The sequence below is a fragment of the Ursus maritimus genome, unplaced genomic scaffold (genome assembly GCF_017311325.1).
Source record: "Ursus maritimus isolate PB19 unplaced genomic scaffold, ASM1731132v1 scaffold_32, whole genome shotgun sequence".
Taxonomy (NCBI): Eukaryota; Metazoa; Chordata; class Mammalia; order Carnivora; family Ursidae; genus Ursus; species Ursus maritimus.
In genome coordinates, this window is record NW_024425786.1 from 27,698,061 (window position 1) to 27,716,472 (window position 18,412).

Here is an 18,412-nt window from a genome sequence, read left to right on the forward strand (position 1 = left end):
TTCCAGATTTAGCCAATAAAAACACAGCATGCCTCGTTACATTTGAATACAAAATACATTTCTAAGCATAAGTCTATTCCATGCAATATTTGGGATATACCCATACTAAAAAATTATCTGTTGTTTACCTGGCAACCCTGGTCAATAGAATGCATTTTATTGGCGCACTTACTAATTGCCACGCAATGAGAGTCTGGGTGGGAGAGAGCAGAGGTATGTGTGGGTCATGCCCAAATTTGGGCTCTGTTTCCTCATCTGTGAAATGGGGAAGAAGAACCCCTTCCTCCTTCCTCCTAAGGACGATGGGAGTATCCAGTGTCCCAAGGGATGTGGGTGGCTTTGAAGAATCCAGAGAGCTTGGCCAAGATGAGCCCTCGTCTGGTTCATGGTGGATGCCAACCTGTCCCCGGCCGTCCTCCCCATCTCCTGGGCATCCACCCCTGAGCCTCCCCGCCCACCTCCCTCTGCAGCTCTACAGAGACCAATGAGGAGAGGGCTGTGTCTACAGTGGGGCTCAGCAGTGCTTTGCAGGAAATCGGTGGTCTCTTAGCCTCTTGGAGCGGTGCCCTGGCCATCAATGCCCTGAAGGGCCTGTGTCTGCACCATCTTGCCACCAACTGTCTAGCCTGGGAAGCGCTAGACCTCCTGGAGTCTCAGTGTCCTCATCTGCGGTGGGGGGAGAAGGATCTCCATCTCACGGGTCATCGGGAGAGTGAAAGAAATGGCAGAACGTGGACACTCACTGTCTCTGCCCCGCCCCTGGCTGTATCTTGTTGTCTGTGACACCGTCACGTCGCAGCCCTGGCCAGCTTACTTAAGAAGCCCTGGCCATCACCACCATCATTGTCATCTGCCATCGGCGAATCACTGGGTGAAAAATCGCGGTTCCCCATGGTCCGGGCTGAGACTCGCCTGCTGGCGTAAGTGACAGGGACGCTCAGACCTGCTACCACCAGCACCTTGGCAAGTCGACTCACACACACACACACACACACACACACACACACACACACACGAGCAGACACATTCTCTCAGCACACTCACACGTAGCACGCCCACACAGCTAGCAGGCTCTTCGGATTCCTCTCCTCTCTGCTGTTTGCCCGAGGTTCGCCCTTTTCTCCGTAAACCACATGGCCTGCTGCCCTCCGCACACAGACCTCGTCCGTCCGTGGGCTCCCCCTCCCACGGGCTGGGGTACGGCTTATGGGGTCAGCTGCTTTTGTTTCCAAATCCATTTCTTCCAGTGGCACTCGTCATTGAAGGTGTGCCATTCAATTAAATAATAAGCAAACCAAAATATTGTGAACACACCAAAAGTTGTTTCTGTAAAACTGCATTGAAGTCTTTAGAAAGACTCTATCAAGGTGAATTGCTAAAAAAAAATTGCTGTCAAATTAGGTGTGGATAAGCAGCTGTAAGATAAGATTGGAAACAAAATGGTAAAAATCTAGAAGTTTCAGCACTCACATCACTTTACAAGTGTCTTTAACGTGCACGCTCCACTTTAGAGAAATTGAAATTGGAAATTGAGGATGATGTGTTGTGGGTTTAGTTTACCCAACGAAGATGACACGCTCCCACCGGCAGACCCACCGGCGAAGGGAGGGCTGTGGTCCTGCACTGAAGAAAATGAAAAAGGCGAAAAAACTTGGATGCTCTAAGTTGAAATGAAGTGTTGGAGTTCTTTTTTTTTTTTTTTAAAGACTTTATTTATTTATTCAACAGAGATAGAGACAGCCAGCGAGAGAGGGAACACAAGCAGGGGGAGTGGGAGAGGAAGAGGCAGGCTCATAGCAGAGGAGCCTGATGTGGGGCTCGATCCTATAACGCCGGGATCACGCCCTGAGCCGAAGGCAGACGCTTAACCGCTGTGCCACCCAGGCGCCCCTGAAGTGTTGGAGTTCTGAAGGGTGTATTTTTTAAATGCTTTCCCCCAGAACCAATTTTTTTTTTCTGATTAACCCACTACCCCAAAATAATGGTACTACTTAAACCAGAGGCTTCTCCTGTATCAAAGGCCACGTCTGAACACTCTCTGCCATACCCCCTTCTAAGCAAATCCGAGTACACACACCAAGCCCTGCATCCTCACACATCCTTGCACACACATAGATACACGAAGATACATACGCTCACCCGAACAGTGTACTTGCACACAGACACGTGTATACACACACTCTCACACCCCCAGACTCCCGTGGACACACGCGGATATCCGCTCACCCAGAGCTAGTCACAGTCACACTCGCCCAGCCGGTAACTCACACACACACCTGAGTGCACGCGGGTCTGCACACATAAGCTGAACTTTTTTTTTTCTTTTGCAAGAACAGTCAAGGCAATGAGCAGAGGTTGGTTTTTAATCAGAAATTCACACTTTAGAGTTTTGCTTCCCCTTGGCCCAGTGGGAGGTTGGGGAGGATGGTGGAGGGAGGAGGAGGGAGGATGGAGAGGGACCCAGTGGGAGGAGGCAGGGCTCCAGGCTAGATTCTTCTAGCTAGCACCTGGCAGGGGAAGCATGTGGCCGAGCAGGTGAGCTGGGCTCCAGCTGCATGATCCGGTGCCTGTTTCGCTTTTATGTAAAAGGCAGCCGGGCCTGCCTCAGGAGGGGGCTCCCGCAGAACTCTAGAAGGGAGGCGGGGGCAGCGCCTCCCAAAGAAAAAGGCCAGTAGGCTTTGTGGTGATCTAGGGCTGGAATGGCCTGTTTAGTCCAGGTTGTGGCCAGACGTGGGGACAGCCATTGGGGGGTTCTCTGGTCTGGGGATTCCCCAAAGCTGGCCTCAGGGGCACCACCTCAGACCTCCAGCCTCTCTGGGAGTCAGGCTAAGGAATCTGCATTTTTAAAGTCCCTCAGGTGATTCCGACCAGTAGCAAGGTTTGGAGCACATCCCACCGCAATAGAAAACTTCCCCCTCGGACACCCCGTCTCCCGGTAACTTCAGGACCCTGTGTGATCTTGGCCAGGGTTGGGGAGATTTCTAAGACACGGTAGAGAGTCCCAGAACTCTGGGAGCTGAAAGGAAACTCATGCCTGGGCCTTCTATTTTTATAAAAAGGCGATACAGAGAACTAGAGGGAAAAGGATTTGCCCAAGGCCATTCAGGGAGTCCATGGATTGGTGGGATTTGAACCTGGGCCATCTGGTCCCAAAGCTCATTTTGTGTATCAGTCAGCATAGGCCAGGCTGGTGGCACTGAAATGCTCTGGCCCAGGAGTGGCCACACCTCTAACAGAAGTGGCCAGAGCTAGTTGTCTCCCTCACTTCCAACTTGAAGAAGTACAATCCTACCACCTGCCATGAAGAGCGGAGAACAGGACAAATTTAGTGGGTAACACCTATCACCTATCTACTCTCTCCAGCTGCCCGTGACATGGGGCCCAGGAACTCTGCAGTGTCCCCGAAGGGACCCCCTAGAGTGCTAGTCTGGGACAGCCCTTCTCCTCCCCTCTGTAACCCAGTCCCAGCCTCCCCACCTCTCCCTTCCCCACCCTCATCCCCTTTTAGGCCCAGGGGCTCCTCCTGCTCATGTTCCAATCCAGGGACTTTAAGATCCAGTCCTGACTTTTTCTGTAACCCGCAGTACTAGGTGATCCAGAGTCTGTCCTTTCTCATCCAGTGGGTCTCAGTTTGTCCATCTGTACACTGGGACTCTGCCTCTGAAACTTGGCCCCCATTGCCTCTTGTGGGAAGTGTTTCTGGAGGCCTCTGCATGTTGAGACAACAGACCTGGGGGAACAGACTTTATTTTTCCTCCTTTCCTGTCCCTGTTTTAGAAGATCCCACATATGTTGGGCCTGAAGGCATCCCACGCGTCCTGGGAGCTGAAGGGGCTGCCGTTTCTGCCAGGAAAATCCCTTCTTGGAGGTGGGGAGCTCTCCCCAGAGTGGGGCCAGGCAAGCCTGTCCCCTTCCCCTCTTCACTTCCACGGGCCGGAGGGCAGCTCCCAGGGCCGCAGGCTGCGGCTGGGCCGAGAATTCTGCCAGCTTCTCTCTGCTGCACCTGGAGGCAGCCCAGAGCCCAGAGCTTTATGTCTTGAGGGAGTTAGGTCTGAACAGTTACTGGATGGGGGGCGGGGGGGGGGGGGACGGAGGACAGGGCATCTTCTCTGATACAGATTTAACTTTCAGTCTATAAACCTTCAACGTTGCTTACATTTCAAAAGTTGTTGTTAATATTACAGAAGTAACACATCCTCACTATAAAAACAAAATACAGACATTTCTAGAGTACAGAGTGAATATTCATTCCTCCTCCAGGCTGGCTGTCCAGGGGCAGCCTCAATCAGCAGTGTGGTGTCTCTTCTTCCAGACCTTTCCCTGTATCTACATACAGATAAAACCGTAAAGTTTCAGAATTCCTTTTTGTTTAACAAAAACGGGATTGTGTTTTTGCTCATAAATACAGTTCGGTCACCTACCCGCCCCTGCTGTGTGTCCGGCCCGTGCTGGGCCCCACGCCTTTGCACAGACCTCCCTGCCTCAGTGTGGCCGAAGGGGAGGTTCCTTTGGAGGAGAAGGCCACTCTGCCAGGGGACTGGTGGACAGTGGCCTCACCAGGAGGGGTCCGCAGCAGAGATGGGGGATAAGAGGTGTGCTGGCCATATCGCGGGCAGGGAGGGGGTGCGGGCCTCTGCTCAGGTGGGTTGGAGCTATGTGCAGGGACTAGGGTCTGGGACAGATGGGGTATGCGGCAGCCGAGATGCTCCCTGCCCTAGCCACGCGGGGCTGAGTCCGCTTCATGGGAGGTGTTAGGGCCATAGCAGTTACTGAGCGCCACTGGATACTCATGCTTTCTTACATGTTACTGAATCCCTGAGGCTGCCTTTGCTTTTTCTGGAGCTCCCCGGATTAAACGCCACCTCCTACACGAGGCCTTCCCCGGGGGTGGGTGGGTGTCTTTTTCTTGGTGCTATGACTCCCTGTGCTTTTTTCACTCCTCTGTGTTCCCCCTTTCAGAGCAATGGCCTGTTTGTAGTTTCCCTCCACCCCACTGGCCTATTAACAGCTCCCTGGGAGCAAAGACTGTGGCCAGGTTGAGGCTGTATCCACATTTCTAGCACATGGAGGACACTGACTGCGGCCTCCTCCTGGCCCCACACAGACTCAGGCCTCTGGGTGGGACCTGGGGTGGGGCTCTCCCTCCCCAAGCCTTTCCTCTCCTTTCTCTAGAAGGGGGACAGCTCTCCCTGCCCTCCCTTCCTCTCCATTCTGGCCCAACCATCAAATTCTGCAGAAGTATCTGGGGGTGGACTCAGAATCTTGCCTGTATCTGCACACCTTTTCCCAGCTTGGATACCTTCTTGGACAGGGAACTCACCACCAGTCACAGTGCCCCTTCCTGTTGGCAAGGAGCTGAAGTCTGTCCTTGAGGACCTTGGACACCAGCCAACCAGTTTATCCTGCCTTTTACAGGTGGCGGAACTGCTTCCAGAGGGATGAAGTGACTTGTTCAAAGCGCATAGAGGGTTGGAACCCCTGGTCCTCACTCCTGGTCCCGTGCTCCTTCCCTGGCCAAGGGTCCTGGTTCTGACCTCTGGGCCTCACTCCCCCCTGGGGGAGCTTCCTCTGTCTCAGGGATTCAGTGACGGATGCCAGGTCGGCGAGGGTAGTATCTTCCCCATCCTGACCACTCCTCCCCAGACTGTCTGTGTGTCCGCCCCTGGGACAGAGCTGACCGGGCCTGCAAAGGCTGCAGTTCACCCCCGCCCCCCACCTCGCCTCCTCCTTCCCCAGCTCCTCTCATTTTTCCTCTGAAAGGAAAAAATTAATAGAAAATGTAAGTGAGCAATCCCGCGGACGAGGCGGGTTTTCATTATTTGCGGCTGGGGAAGGCAGGCTGGGGCGCGGATCCCAGTGAAGCATGGATTCTGCCAGGAGCCTCGGGAGATAATTGAGCGGCGGCCGCAGAGGCGGCGGCACGGGGCGGGCGCGGGCGCGGGAGCTGTATTATCATTAGAATTTACATGACACATTAGCCAGAAGTGGCAGCGTTCATCTTTCTAACCAAATCCCATTTACCAAATGAGCAGCCGACACTTGTTTTATCAGCTGCCTCTGTTCTCCACGTGCCTTCCTGTTCAGAGTGCTCCGAGTGGGCTGCTGGCCCTTTGGGCACCAGAAGGAAAGGCCACCGGCATTCATGAAGTGCCCACCGTATGCCAGAAACCTTCTTACCCGTTACTGAATCCTCATCATAGCCCTGTGGCCAGGCAGTGCTATTTACCCCCATTTTATGGACAGGCAGACTGAGGCTTAGAGAGGTAAGGCTATGCCTTACTTAGTTGTGCCTTGTTCTAGTGATGCTAATAGGAAACGTCGGAGGCTGGACCTTGAAGCTAGACTTCCTGGGTTCGAATCCTGGCTCTGCCACTTGCTAGCTCCGTGGCCTTGCAAGTTATTTAACTTCTCTGGATGCCCCTATCCTCACCTGCCCGATGGTATAAATACTAGTGCGTGTATCAGGGCCGCTGTGGAGACAGCATACGACACCAAGTGGGTTCTTGGTGCGTGCCCCCCCCAGATGCCAGGGGTGCGCTGGGCACTCTCCATTCACCATAACATTGGACCTTCTCAATGTGTTTTTTTCTGATGAGGGACTTGAGGCTCAGAAGGTGACCCGGAGCGCCCAAGGTCACCCAGCCCCTGAGTGGTGAAGCTGCTCGCTGAGCTGGAATCGGGGCTCTTTGATGCCAAGACCTGTGTCTTTCTGGCTGCACCAGTGGCTTTCCTGCCCGCAAAGGAGTTTTCCCTAAGAGCAGGTGAGCGAAGTCCTTGACAAAGGTCCTCCCTTGGAGCCCCTCCGCACAGCCTTGCCTCCTCTCCACTCCTCCCCTCTGCTCAGAGGGACCTGCAGGGGTGGGGGTAGGGGGTGTCAGCTCAGCCCTGCTGCTTTTGCCCTCAGGAGTGTCTGCGGCTGAGCTTATCACTCAGTGCAGGGAGGTGGTGAGGGTTAATGACAGGGAACCCCTGATCGAGCACCTACTACGCGCAGGGCCCTGCGGCGAGACAGAGATGAATGAGATGGAGCCTCCAATGACAACACAAAGGGTATCGCTGACAGAACATGATTAATTGCAGAAGAAACTACACCGACAGCAGCCAGGCTGGAGTTTGCAGGTGGGAGAGCCCCACTCGGAGCAGGGAGCCCGGATCTCAGATGCTGTGAGGAAGGGCTTGTTCATTCATCCCGCAGATATTTACTGAGCGCCTACTATGTGCCAGGCACTTTTCCAGGGGCTTGGGGTTGCCTCTGGGAACAAGCCAGAGAAGGCCTCTGCTCCCATGGAGATTAGCATTCTGAGCAGAGGACAAAGAATAGTGACGTAAAACCATAATAAGCTAATTTCAGGTGGCAAATGCTCTGGAGACAATGAGAAAGGCTGACGGGGTCGAGGGAGGCGTTGCGAGGTATTGAGGTCAGAGGAGGCTTCCCAGAGGAGGTGACCGTGAACGGTGAGCTGCACTGGGAGGAGCCAGCCATCTGAGGATCTGAAGGAAGGGTGTTCTAGGCAGAGCAAAGGTTTTGGGGGAGAGAACGAGGGAATGAGCTTGGCAGGTTGTGCCAGCAGCCTGGGCACCCAGTGTGGCTAGTGGGGTGGTCCGAGAAGGGAGGCAGAAGATGCTGAGGTGGGAACGTAGACCCTGGACCCTGGTGGAGGGAGGAGAGAGAGAAGAGGACAGTCATAGTTTCCAGGTCTCTATGGTGACCCTACCTCTTCGCGGAGTGCTTCTTTCCTCTCCTGGATGGCTTTGTTGCCTCTTTGTCCCTCCATCCATGTCCCTTCCTGTTTGAAGGGCCCATGGACACAGTCGAGGGGCACAGCTGGCTTCTAGAGCAAGGGGCCTCCCTAATCCCTGCCCATCCCCCGCCTCACCTCCTACTTCTGGTTCTTTGACTCCTCTCTGACTTTGCCCAGGCTGTGCTCTCCATTTGGAATTCCTTTTCCTGTTTCAGCTTGGCCAGGGAAGGCTGACACCCCCTGCTCTGAGTCCCTGGGTCCTCATGCTCCATTAGAATCCCCTATTTCCCATAAGGAGGGAGGGCTTATTTGTAAATATCTATGAAGAATCAAAGAACGTGTCCCTTTTTTTCCCAGTGGCTCTGAAACTTCCAGGGACGGCTGGCTGGGGTTGCCGCTGTTGGCCTCCGGGAACTCCCTCGGATTCCCTCCAAGGTGGGAAGGGGCTCAGAGGGGATTTCTCCAGTTTGTTCCCTCCCTTTCCCATGGGGGGTACCCAACCTAGTGACCTGGCTGGGGGTGGAGCGGCTCCCGGCTCAGGGGTCTATACTTCTGTGCGCCAGGAAATGACTTTGGAGATGCTCTGTCAAGCACAAGATATAAATTGCAGGCAGTTTTTAAACGTTTGGAGAGATTGCTTTTTGAGTGGCAACCTGCATCTGTGCATATCAGGAGGGGGCGGGGCAGGGAATCATCGACATTTTTCTATTTTCTCTCTTCCCTGAGGCTCAGGCCCTTCTTAGCCCAGCAGGACCCCACTGAGGCCCGGAGTAAGAGGTAGGCGCTCCGGACACAGTAGGGGATTGGCTGGAGGGGGTCTCCGGGTTCAGCCGGTGACCTGGCACTGCTGGGAGCTGGGTGAGGGGCTGGCAGCTGGGTGAGGGGTGGACAGGCTGGTGTATAACAGGCCTACCTGCGGGTGGGCCACGCCCCCTTCGTCTCCCCCATTCCAGACAAGAGAGGCTCAGGGGCCTGGCTTTCAAGGCTTCTCTGCTAGACTGACTTCCAGGGCATGGATTCGATTACATCGTCTTCAGTCTCCGCCATCAAATCCCTCAGAGGCCCTGGCTTGGCATAAGCATCCTCATTTTCTAGGCCTTCCAGGGCCAAAGGCTGGGCTTCTGCGTTCTGGCCATGGGGGCTGCTGGGGGTTGGGGAGATAATCTGTCAACCAGGGTGATTGCCATGGGGCCAACTGCTGACCCCAGAAGCAATTATTCATTTGATTCTTTGTTCATTCATTCATTCATTCATTCATTCATACATACCAAAACTTTCTGTGTCTCAGTAACAGAGGAGTGATAGGAATGAAGTATGAACTCAGAGGGGTGATGGGAAGATTTGAATGGGACCGGCCCTGGTGAGGGTCCCGGGATGTTTGCTTTTCTACCCTGGGACTGCTGGTCTTGGTGAGGGAGGGGCCGTCAAGGGGGACTGGGCTGCTCTGATTTGCCGGCCCTGGGACTGTCCCAGGGAGGTGGACGGCAGGCCTGCAGCCAGGCTGGGTCCCCCTGGCAGGGGCCGCTCTTGCCTTGCTCACCACCAAATCCTAGGCCCCAGCCAAGGCCTGGCACAAAAGAGGCACTCAGTAAGTTGTTTTGAATGAATGACGTGTAGCCAGATACCCCCTCGAGCTACCTCCATGTCCTCCTCCTTGAGCGCCCCATTAGGAATCGCCGACAGTGTTTTTAAGTCGTAGGTCTATATAGAGGAGGAGGGGGTGATAGCCAGAGGAGCAGGCAGGGGTGGAAGGAGGCTCCTTTCTCTCCACGGAAGTCTTGCCCATGGTTAAATGCAGATGGTGGGGGAGTGGAGAGAGGGACAGGGGACTTTAGAAGAGCTGACCCCCCGGGGTAGGAGGAGCTGGGCCCAGAGGTGTCTGAGTCAGCACAAACCCCATTTCCTTCAGAGAGCAGAGTGGGATGGGGATGGGAGTTTCACCCCCGCCAGCCTTGTTTCTTCCCCGTGAACTTGAATGGCAGTTCAAGTTGAGAGTGGGAGCGGGGTGGGGAGCTGAGGCCCACGGGCAGTGTTTGGGACAGCACTCTGGAGACAGGGTGGGGGGTGGGCCTGCCCGTTAAAGCACAGCAGGTATTCCTTCCGCTTAGAAGAGACCCAGCTCTGTTCTCAGCTTGCCCCAGCCTGAGGACAGGCAAGACAGAAAACTCCCTTCTCATTCCCTCTCCTGGCCTCACCCTTTATCTCTCTTGGGGCCCAGCTCCAATTCCAGCACAGAGGAAGTTGGCGTTGTGGACAAAAAGTCCACAGCTGAGCGTGAGGACTTTTGAGTTAGTCCTGGCAGGGCTGGTGGTCTGGTCCCTCCTTGCCCCTCCCTATGCCCCGCTCCTGCTGGTCCCCTTCAGGGACCTTTCTGGCTCTAGCAGCTTCTCCTAGAACAGACTCCCCAGTAAGACTTTCTCTGCTGCCTGGGACATGCGGGCCCCAGTGAGCTAGCTATTAGGGGACTCCTCATTTCCCCCCTAGGAGGAGGATGGGGGAAGCAGGGGCTCCTGGGCAGGGGTCATCGGGAGTCCATTTGCTGGGAGGTGGAGGGCTGCTCCCACCCCCAGGAAGGGAGGAGGCTTCTGGCCATATTGTGGTACCTCCCCTGGTGGCCCTGCAGTCATCCCCTGAGCCCCGGAGGCCGCCTCTGCAGGCTGGACTCAGCCGGCAACGGGGTGGGAGACCTCTGAGGGGCAGCGGGCTCCTGGGCATGCATAGGGCTGGGCTGGGGGCAGCTGTCCTGTGATCCCCACCCCGGAGCTGCACAACTAGCCTCCTAGCTCCTCCCTGGCAGGCGGGAGTGCTCCCCGAGGGCCTGGCCTCCTGGCAGGCGGAGAGCTGGTTACCGTTTGAGTTAATGCTCCTTAGAAGGAGCCAATGGGTCCCTCCGGGGCCTTTCGGGAGATTACAGATCGCATTCAAACCCATCCACCCTGGAGAGAGAGAGAGAGAGGAGGTGAGCTCACTACATCAGCCCCCTGAGCCCAGGAAGCCAGGAAAGTGGGCGAGGGCAGGAGGCGGCGCCGGAACGGGACGAACTTCACATGGAGCCAAGAATATGTACGTAGCCATTGTTCTAGCAATTGTCTCAGCCTCACCCTGACCTATCAGGTAGGTTCTGTTACCATGATGAGTTGACAGACGAGGACCGTGACCTCTGCGGAGAGGTTAAGTAATTTGCATAAGGGCACACAGCTATTCAGTGGTAGATGAGGGATTTGCACCCAGGCAGCCTGGCCTCGGAGCCGGTTCTGAGCAGGAGCGGGAGCTGCCGCGGGAGGTGGGTCCATTGGCAGTGAGGACTGTGCTGGAGCTGGGGGGTGGGGGCGGCTGGAGCTCATGTCCACAGACCACATGGCCCGTTCCCCTTCGTGAATGGCAGGCCTGTGGGGGACATGCCAGGGTCACCTTTCTCTCTTTGGAGCCTCAAGGGACACTGGATCTGGGAGATGGCCACCTTTTTGCCCCTTCCTGGTTCACCCCTGCCTGGTTCACCCCTTGCCTGCCCTGACAGTCTGTGTCTCAGGTCTTTGGGGAGGAGCTGCTCAGGTCTGGGCTGTGGTTCTCCTGCTCTGACTGGGGAGGTCCTGGGGGTTGGGGATAGCAAGGCCAGTTGCATGAGGAATTAGGTCCCGGCGGCTCTATCTCCTGCTCCTGGGTCCAGATCCCATCTACAGCTGGGCTGTGGGAAGTTACCAAACTCCTAAGCCGGAAGCCACCCCTAGGGTGGGTGGGTGAGTGAGACCCAGAAGCCGTGGGAAACATTCCCCTGAGACACCAAAGCCCCCTCTCCAGCTCTCTTGACCCCTGGGGTCTCAGGTACCAGAAGTCCCAGGCTACTTTCTTGCTTATACATTTCCCATAATTTACCATTGCCTACAGAAAAGGTTTAGTTGAGGCTTTATGTACTTTCTAAAGTTCTTTTATCCAAGCCTCCTGGCTAGTGAGGGGTACAAGAGTTCTCAAGGGAAGAACCGGGTCCAAGGGCTGTGCTACTTTCTTGGGTCCCCTGACAGTGTTGCTGTGGGCCTGATTCAAAGGGGACATTCGTTCATCGTTCGTTCTGACACACACCAGCTCAGGGCCTGGCCCAGAGAGTCTGGCTCATCTGTATGGTTCCATTAGAAGAGGAATCCTGTCCTGACTTTTGCTCTGGGCTGAAATTTAGAATCTCTTCCTCTATACTTTTGGCTGCCTCATCCCACGGAATCCAGGACTGGCCAGGTATAACCGATACATTGAAAAATTGCAAATTGCAATTTATGGGACGTAAGCAAAATACAGCTTTATTTGTGGCTCTCGCTGTCCTTTTAAATTTTATCCCCCTGGCTTATTGGCTCACTTTTAGGTTACGAGTCCATTTTAAAAAGTCATTTTTTGGGCATAAAACGGGTTTCCGTTCCAAAATTAGAAAGTATAGTCCCAGATAATAATCCCCATTTCAAATTTGATTCAACGTCAAATCTTCCCCTTCCCCAAGCCGGAGCGGTTGACAAGCTATAGGGGACAGGAGAGATAAGGCTGCTGTACGTGACCCCTCCAGGGTTGGGAAAGCATGGGGAAGGGGGGGGGTAGTGAAATTCCTTCCTTGCTCTGGTCTTGACACTCTTGGAGGGTGACCGGCGAGCATGTCCTCTGCTTCCCCTCAGCTCCTGGGGGTCTATGGGTCCACTCCACACAGACCTGCTGTTGAGTCCCTGCTCTTTTGGAAGGACTTAATGGGCCCTGAGTCTTCTCTCTCCCTTGCTTCTGCAATAAACATTTGAACAGCTTTTGGCCCCACAAGCTCTGGACACACATGCTGCCCCAAGACAGCTGCTTCTCTCTGCCCCATCTTTTGCCAGTTAGATTTCGGGCAGGAGTTAGACCCCAGACTTGAGTCTCGGGCCCCTCACTCTTGGGCAGGTCACATCTGTTGCATCTTGGTTGCCTCTGTGAAAACTTGTTTTTTAAGCCGCTGTTTTATGTGGAAGAGGACAGTTCTGCCTCCTGCCTCTCACTAGAGGGTCAGCCATGGGTGGCGCAGTGCCCACCATGGGCAGCTGGCCACAGCCCCCAGCTTGGCCCTTCACCACCCACTGGCCTGCAGACTCACAGGAAAGAGTCAATCTGGGCAAACTAGGGAATCCTGAATCCCTGCTCCATTCCTACTAGGTGTGTGGTTTTGGGTAGTTGACTTAACTTCCTCCTGATCCCGTTTTGTCATCTATGACCTGGGGATGGTAGTCCTATGTCATAGATTGCTGAGTAAATGAGATAATTGGAAACAGTGGCGTGCCAGGCACACAGTAAGTACTCACTATCGTCCTCATCCCCGTCACCACCTGTGGACCCTGGACCTTGGGAGGTGCTAGGGGAATGGTTAAGAGCACAGGCTGTGGTACTTAGAATGAGATCTGGTTAGAACCTGGCTCAAGGTTTGTGACTTCGAGCAAATTACTAACCTCTGTGCCTCAGTTTCCACAGCTGGCAAATGGAGCTCTCACTATTCCTGTTTGGCCTCAGGGCTGTGGGAGGGATTCACTGAGATAAAGTCTCTCATGTCCCGAGCTCATGGTTTAGCTCGCAACAGGCAATTGATAAAGGGAAGCCACTGTATTCTGTTACAGGTGGAGATGGATTTTTCTGGAGGTCTAAGAAGTACCAGTCCTCACCAGTGCCCCTTTAAATCAGTTGCCCGCCCTGACTTATTTGTGCTGCTTTAATCACCAAGGAAACAGCGAAGGGACCCAGACATTCCCGAGAAGCCCTTGATATATAATTACTGCACCTCACAGGCAACAATCGCTCCCCCACCGCCCCCGTCCTGGTCCTGCATGTTGGAATGCGGCTCCCCCACCACCCCCAGAGAGTCTGGCTCATCTGACCAGGACCCCCGTCCTGGTCCTGCATGTTGGAATGCGGCTCTGCATTGTCAAGAGCTGGGAACTTTAGCCTCAAATTAAATACAAACAGATGAATATCTCTCCTCTGTGTTTTTTGTCCGTGTCTCCAAGCGGTCCTGGAGAGCAGGGGAGCTAGGGGGAGACAGCTCGGGCGGCCTGCTAACAAGCAGGCTCATTTTCCTTGTCCTCCTCCTGCCATAAGGACAGAAGAATTGTTTTTCTGTTTGGCAAGCCAGTATCAATATTGCCAGAGTGATATGAGGAAGAAAACAACCCGAGGCTTTATTAGTCTTCTGGTAGCTTCGGGAAGCCACACAGAGAGGATCGCTCGGGTTGCGGCTCCCCTCCCACCTGGCCTCGTCCCCGCCACACAGAGTAGCCCAGGGCATCAAGCCAGACCAGCGACCAAAAGCCCCTGGGAAACAAAGTCTATTGCCCACTCCTGGAAATCTCAGACATAGAACAGGTAAGGTGGAGACGTTCTGGTTGAAGAGTGGTCAGTGAGGAAAGGAGAGCGGGAGCCCAGTTTAAGGACATCCTACACACTGGCTGGCCCTTCCATCCCCTTCAAGGAACCCCAGGGTCCTACGGCATCCAGTTTGAAAACCTTTGCAGTAAATTCCACTGTCTTGATTTTCAACACCTGCGTTTGGGGAAGAAAATTTGGAGTTTTGAACTCAAGTGTTTTGAAACCAGCCAGCGGTTTGGGACGCTGCTTTGCTACTTCTCCACCCAGTGTGTGGGTCTGCGCCGACTAAGGATGAACAGGGCACCATGTTTCACCAGAAATGATCAAGAAGATACCAAGCTTCCGATTGGGTTGAAATCCACTTCTGGGAAGTGCCTTCTCTCTCGCTGGGATGGTCAGTGTTTCCCCTCCGTGAGTGGTGGGAGCCAGTCTATGACAGACGGTCTGTCACCCTCCCCTCTGGACCCTGAGGGGGAACAACCCTGGAGGTCTTAGCCCTGGGTTGTTGGGGGTAGCTGTTTGTCTGTTGTCAAGACAATGAACTGCTCTAAGCGAAGTCTCCTCACCTCTAACATAGGGAAAATAACCTGACTGAGGGTTTTCGTGGGATTAAATCAAATCTTTTTTTTTTTTTAAAGATTTTATTTATTTATTCGACAGAGATAGAGACAGCCAGCGAGAGAGGGAACACAGCAGGGGGAGTGGGAGAGGAAGAAGCAGGCTCATAGCGGAGGAGCCTGACGTGGGGCTCGATCCCAGAACGCCAGGATCACGCCCTGAGCTGAAGGCAGACACTTAACCGCTGTGCCACCCAGGCGCCCTGTCTTTTTTTTTTTTTTTTAAAGCAAGAAATCTTTTTTAAGAAGTAACAATGATGGCGTTCTTACTATGCGCTGGCAACTGTGTTAGGGCCTGACAGCCCTGTGATTCTATCACCATGCCCATTTTGCGGCTGAAACAGTGGAGACGAGGAGGTTAAATAATGTGTCTAATGTTGCAGAGCTTACACCAAATTCCAACAGACAAAGAAGAGCTAAGTGGGCCTTGAAGAAGAAGTCGGGGCTCTGGTTTCTCCTTTTACCCCTCCACACCACACACTCCTAACACGCAGCTCAAACGTCGTGTAAGCAGGTCAGCCCTCTCATTTGTTGAAAAGGGAAACTGAGGCCCAGAGAGACATAGATTTGATCAAGGTCATTCAGCAAGCCAGGGGCAGAGCTGGTCCCTGAACCCAGGTCTCTAGACTCCCAGCTCAGGGCCTTGTCCTTGGCTGCATTGGGCAACATGGAGCATCATTCTGGCTATGTGAGATGATCTTCAGGGCTTTTCATCCAGAACATTCCTGGGTCCTAGCTCTCCCCTTGGTGGGACTGGGCGGGGCTGGGCTGATCTGGGCTGGGCTCTCCCATCAGGGATATTGAGCAGAACCCTCCTTGAGGGGAGAAATGGACCTCTAGGCAGCCCTCAGCTCAGACTTTTCTTTTCTCTTTGAACTTCCCCAAGTTACAAGCCACACGATTAAGGGCTGCCTAATAAGCCATCCGTCTTGTCCCACAAAGAGAGAACCGTAGGCTTCCCTCCGGCTTCCTCCTCCTCTGGGAGGGGATCAATGCCTTATCTCAGCCGGGCCTGCGTGGAAAGGAAGGAGGGAAATGAAAGCACTTAATTAAGGCGCAGAGGAGCGGAAAGGGAACACCGCGTCCTCCCTGGCTCCCTGCTCTCCCCTCGCCTCCCCCCCACCCCATCTCCCTTCCCAGGGCAGCGGGCACAGTCCACAGAGAGTGGTCTGCTCGGAAAACAGAGGAGGAGGTGGTGAAGACGAGAAAGACTCTAGAAGGGCCCCCTGCTGTCTGTGCCTGAGCTAGAATTTACCCCTAATGGGAAATTTCCCATTTTCTGTACACCCACCCCTGTCCCAAGCAGGCCTGGCCATGGCCATGAGCAGGGGGGCTGGTGGTAAGCAGCAAGACCACCTCCTGAAAAACGTCCTCCTTGGGCCTGAATTTCTAGCATTAAAGTGTATTCCTTCAGGTAAGGAAAGCCTTCTTGGCTTTCTCTGTATGACCGTAATGTTTATAGAAGGGAGTTCCTCATGTGTTTGGGGGGGAAGACACTGGGCTCTGTAATTTACATTTTCCCTTCCACATTTCCCCGGGACAGTGCCTGAAAAACAGTCCTTAGTGCAGCTAGGAAGGTGATGCCCACATGTGAAAGCATCCACTTGGAAGACCTGTCACCAGAATTTTCTGGGATGTTCAGAATTTTCCCCTTGAAGTTCTTCCGTGCCTGCGTCTTCTGTGATCTGGCACCTGGACATCTCTTCCTCCCTTGGCCCCTTGCTCCCTCTGTCTTGACTGATGTCAGATTGTTGACCTTCACAACCTCTATGGCCTCCTGGCCTAGAGATGGCCCTTGTCTCTGGCTTTTCTGTACATGACTCCTGTCACAGCTTCATTATGTACATGGCTCCAGGACGGGGTGGGGGGCTTTGACATTCTGTGACCTTGGTTGTGGCCCTGCCTATCCACAGCGGGAGGACAGATGGGGTGAGAGCCATTCTCCGAGGATCCTGGGCCTGGACAGATGAACATTGCTCTCTACCCTGGAAGATCCCCAACAAAGCCATTGCCGTAGACGGAATGGTTGTGTCGCCCCCAGATTCGTATGTTAGAACCTAATCCCCAATGCGATGGCCATTGGAGGTGGAAGGTGGGGTCTCTGGGAAGTGATTAGGTAATGAGGATGCCCTTATAAAACAGACTCCAGAGAGCTCCTGTGCCCCATCTACCATGTGGGGACCCAGGGAGAAGATGGCCGTCTAGGAACCAGGAAGTGGGCCCTCAGCAGACGTTGAAACAGCCGGCGGCTTAATCTTGGACTTCGTAGCTTCCGGAATTTATGAGAAATAAATGTCTGTTGTTTATTTTTATTTTTTTAAATTCTAAAAAATTTTTAAAGATTTATTTATTTATTTTAGAGAGAGACAGTGAGCGAGTGAGAGAGAGAGTGGGGGTGGGGGGGTGGAGGAGAGAGAGAGAATCTCATGCAGCCTCTGTGCTGAGCATGGAATTGCACGTGAGGCTCGATCTCATGACTCTGAGATCATGACCTGAGCTGATACCAATGGTGGGATGCTTCACCGACCACCCAGGTGCCCCGAGTGTCCATTGTTTATAAGCTACCCAGTGCCCGCTCTTCTGTGACAGCAGGGACCGGGACAGCAGTCTCATTCTGCCCTGCCCGGGGAGGCTTGAGGAGGTCTGGACTTGGTCCACCATCTCTCCCCGCCTGCTCTGGGGATTCAGGGATGGAAACTTGCGGGAAGGGTGAGCAAGCTGACAAGGCCTGCAGGACGGGCCCCGTTTCCTCACCTGCCCGTGGTAGGCCGGGTCAGTTCTATACCCAGTGGGACCCATGCTGGCCTCTCATTGTGAGCTAAGTGTTCTGAGATAATTTAATAATTTAATAATTCACCGAATGTTCAGAGGTGATAGAAGGGGGAGTGGAGAGCAGAACCCACCCTAGGGGATGAGCCATGTCCAGTTTTTAAGTTAACTCGGGTACGTACAGAGCTGTGGGCCTCTGCTGGTCACCCCCAGGTGTGACTCCAGTGCAGTTGTTATTGTAATCACCCCTCCCCCAACCTGCCCCCTACTCTGCAGGGTAGTTTCCATCCTGGGGACTAGCTCAGCCTCCCCTCCTCGGGTCCCCTGGGTCTGGGTTTCTCCCTCATGGTCTCACTCCCGACTCCCATCTGACATGGCCTGGCTGCTTCCTGAGAAGCCGGCCAGGGGCCTTGCTGCCCTCTGCCTGTCCTTGCCCAGGGTGCCATCTTGTATGGCCTGGGCCTTGCTTGAAGTCTACACATCAGGGCCCCCTCTCCCCACCCCACCCAGACCGATTTAGCAAGCTTTATTTTCGTGGGGCAGAGAGAGGGGCTCAGGGGTGGGAGGTACAGAAGCTAAGACTCTTCCTTTAAGTATAGGCTCTATTTGCTTCCTCTACCCGGAGTTACCATTTCTGTGCTTTTATTCCTATGTCTGGCTGTGATTGTACAGAGTCTCCCAAAGCAGCGATTCCTGATTTGCCTTAGAACATTTTCTATAGCAGTGGAAAGGATTTTAAAATATTCAGTTGATTTAGGCAGCAACAAGAACATCTTCTGGCCTGAGTGCTCTCTGCAAGTCTCCTGCTTGTTACAGTAACTTTCCTCTACCACTGATTTCAGTTTCCATTTGCAAATGTAACCACCACCTGTGTCTTCTCCTTGTGATTGGATTTCTCCATCATATTCCCACATGGCGGCTGCCCAG

The 18,412-nt window shown here is 53.9% G+C and overlaps 1 long non-coding RNA gene across 2 annotated transcripts; it reads left to right on the forward strand.

Moving 5' to 3' along the window:
• Positions 1-5,983: 5,983 nt before the first annotated feature.
• LOC103666377 lies at positions 5,984-13,680 on the forward strand. 2 transcript variants are annotated; one of them, XR_569484.2, is made up of 5 exons: positions 5,984-6,761; positions 6,995-7,119; positions 8,100-8,177; positions 8,469-8,519; positions 13,355-13,680. It is a non-coding gene; the product is annotated as an uncharacterized LOC103666377 (long non-coding RNA). The 2 variants fall into 2 exon arrangements; XR_569483.2 differs by lacking the exon at positions 8,469-8,519.
• The last annotated feature ends 4,732 nt before the right edge of the window (positions 13,681-18,412 follow it).